Genomic DNA, 3368 nt, shown 5'->3' with positions numbered 1-3368 from the left:
ATATATATATATATATACATACTTAGATATATATATATATATATATTTTAAATGTCCTCTACTAGTTTTAGGAGTCTGGATTGTCTTTAGGGAAACATTGGGCAATTGGATTTAGTATTTCAGTCACTTAGAAAAAATGCTATTATATAAAGACTTAAAAGAGTCATCCATACCAGAATGAAATATCCTAAAGTTAATAGCCTCAATATTGACATCTTTAACAGAACTATAGGTTGAGGTTAGATGGCTGAGTCATAGAAGAGATGTATAGAATCTGGAAGGATCCCAAGAGATCGTCTGGTTCAGCTAGTTATTAATGAAGAAAAGGAGAAAAGAGGTTATGCCATTCCTCGAGGGCAAATAGACACCTAATGAAAAAGAAGAGAATCCAGGTCCCTTGACTCTGGACCTGTGATTTCATCTATATAGGAAAAAGTGGAGGAAATATCTTTCACTAATTTAGATCTCCAACTGTTCTCTATTTAGAAAATTGCCCACGGCAATGAGAGTTGAATCCCTTAGCCAAGGTCACCCATTCAGGCTAAGCCAAAGACAAAAACCACACCTAGATCTCCTGGACTGGAAGGCTACCCAACTCTGTCTTCCCTGTACCATGATGCCCTTTCTAGAACATTTCCCATTATAAAACATTGCCTGCTCCTATTTTTGTATCTTTTTTTTTGGCAATCTTCTTAAACAATGTGCCTGGCTTTTGCTAAGTAACAAAATAAGAACTAGAAGGGGACTAATTTATTTGAAAAGTATTTTGAAATTCAGCAGTGATTAACAAATTGTAGCAAAGTGATCCAATCCAAAAATAGGATGGGATAGAGGGAGAAAGTCTGGCAGAAAAATGAAAATAAAAAATATATATATATATTATATAAGAATTGGCTAAGACCTTATTAACCAGTTTAGAAAATCAATTTAAAAACACTCCTAAAGAACTGTGATATGTTGGAATGTTAAAATGTATCACCTTTATATGAGGAAACAGTTTTGCCAAAAATAACTGAGCATGTACCCAATTAGCAAACACAGGGGTACATTTATTACTGTCATAAAAACTCTTAAAAAGAGAGAATTGAGTAGGTAAGGAGCCAAGGAGAATAATAACAACAAATGATGTTGATACAACAATTTAAAATTTGCAAACTGATTTGCATACATTACCTCATTTGATCCTTTCAAAAATTCTGCCAGACATATTTAGATTGGGAGCTCCTTGAGGGCAGAGATTGTCTTTTGTCTCCTTCTATATCCTTGGAGTTTAGCACAGTGCCTGCCACATAGTGAGCACTTAATACATATTTATTGATTGAATGTGTTATCTCCAGTTTAAAAATGAGGAAATTGGGGCAGCTGGGTAGCTCAGTGGATTGAGAGTCAGGCCTAGAGGCAGGAGGTCCTAGGTTCAAATCTGGCCTCAGACACTTGACCCTGGGCAAGTCACTTGACCCCCATCGCCCACCCTTACCACTCCTCCACCAAGGAGCCAATACACAGTATTGACTCCAAGGCTGAAGGTGAGGGTTTAAAAAAAAAAAAGAAAAAAAATGAGGAAATTGAGTCTCAAAGTATCTTAGTCATGATCTGACAGCTAATAAGTATCTAACACCAGACTTGAACTTCATGATTCCTTTTCCAGCACGCCATGTGATCTCAAAGTCTGCCTCCCTGAGATAGCATAGCAGCAGTCAAATTAGGTTCTGAAGACGAGGGCTCAAATCCTGATGCAGACACCGACTAGCTAAGAAGCCCCTGGCAAGCCACTTGTCTGTGGGTCTCAGCTTCTAGGACTGTAAAATGGGAATAATGAATGTCGTGCCTCAGAGTTTATTCTGGGAAATGTGCTTTGCAAGAGTTAGAGCATGAGAAAATGTGTGTTATTAATAATAAACCAAAATACAGGTCCAGAGGCTTTCCTTGCATTCATCATAATGATGTGTTCCAACCTCATAGTAATGCAATTGAAGAACAGGTTATATAGCTTGGGGACAGGCTGCTGGATGGTAACAGCACGAAAATACTACCAGGCATCTAGATAAGGAACAATACAAGACAAGGAAAAATAACAGCCTGCAGCACTGAGGACATTTGTTGCCATCCTAGCAAACAGTGTGCAAACCTGAAAAACAAGGAAGAAGTCCAGTGGCAGCAAGTAAAACTGGCAGAAAATGCAACCCTCACTCCCTAGTCTTGAATTTTCAAATAAAATCCTCATATCACAAGATTTTGGAGTTGGAAATGAGCTGGGAGGTGAACTGGTCAACCTCTACCCCAATCAGAATGATCATTATGCCCCATCTCAGAAGCGAGGAAGCCCTGGCCTCCAGATGTCTCATGAGAAGGAAGCTCGGGTCTCTCCAGACCATGATCCTTGGGGACAGCTTTCACGATTAGAAAAATGTCCATTTCAGGCTATTAACCAAATTGGCCTCCTTGATATTGTTTGGTTTTGTTTTCCTCTTCAGGGTCCAATAGTAAAGAAATCTTTTTAAAAATTCATTCAGATGTCATTCTATGAAAAATCTAAATGGATGCATGAAGCCAAACAAAGGTGCAGGATTTCCTTTTCATGTCTGTTTGTTTGTTTTGTTTTGTTTTGTTTTCAAAGGAGAGAGATAATGAAAAATGTTTCAAGTATGCTGTTCCATTTGTCAGCCAGTGTGGAAATTTTACAATTTAAATAAGCCTTACCAGATTCTCCTTATTTTAATATCTTCTTTTATCATTCTGGTTTTAATTACATACATACTTATATTTTCTCCCTTTAAGCTGCTTTTTATTTTCCACTGAAAGAGGATATGAATTATTTTAAGGGGGAAAAATCCCATCTATTTACTTGGTTCCTTGTACATTAATTTTAATTGTATCCTTTTGATTCATTTTATTGCATATTTAGAATTACAAACAGAGATCGATCTGAATTTTCAAAGAAAAACATAGAAGTGAAAATAAGAAAGAGAAAGAAAACACAGAGAAAGAGAAAATTTGGAAGAAGGAAGGAAGGAAGGAAGGGAGATAATGAGAGGGACTTTGAATGTAGGCAAGCAGACATTTATTAATACCTTACTATGTGGCCAGTTCTCATCTATCTATCTATCTATCTATCTATCTATCTATCTATCTGTCTGTCTGTCTATCTATGTATCTATCTATCTATGTCTGTTTGACTTTCCATCCATCTATCCATCCATCCATCTGTTTGCCCTTATGTCTGTCTGTCTATCTATCTATCTATCTATCTATCTATCTATCTATCTATGTCTGTTTGACTTTCCATCCATCTATCCATCCATCCATCTGTTTGCCCTTATGTCTGTCTATCTATCTATCTATCTATCTATCTATCTATCTATCTATCT

The sequence above is a fragment of the Gracilinanus agilis genome, chromosome 3, assembly GCF_016433145.1.
Source record: "Gracilinanus agilis isolate LMUSP501 chromosome 3, AgileGrace, whole genome shotgun sequence".
Lineage (NCBI taxonomy): Eukaryota > Metazoa > Chordata > Mammalia > Didelphimorphia > Didelphidae > Gracilinanus > Gracilinanus agilis.
The sequence above is the reverse complement of the archived record's forward strand: the minus strand, read 5'-3'. Positions refer to the sequence as shown.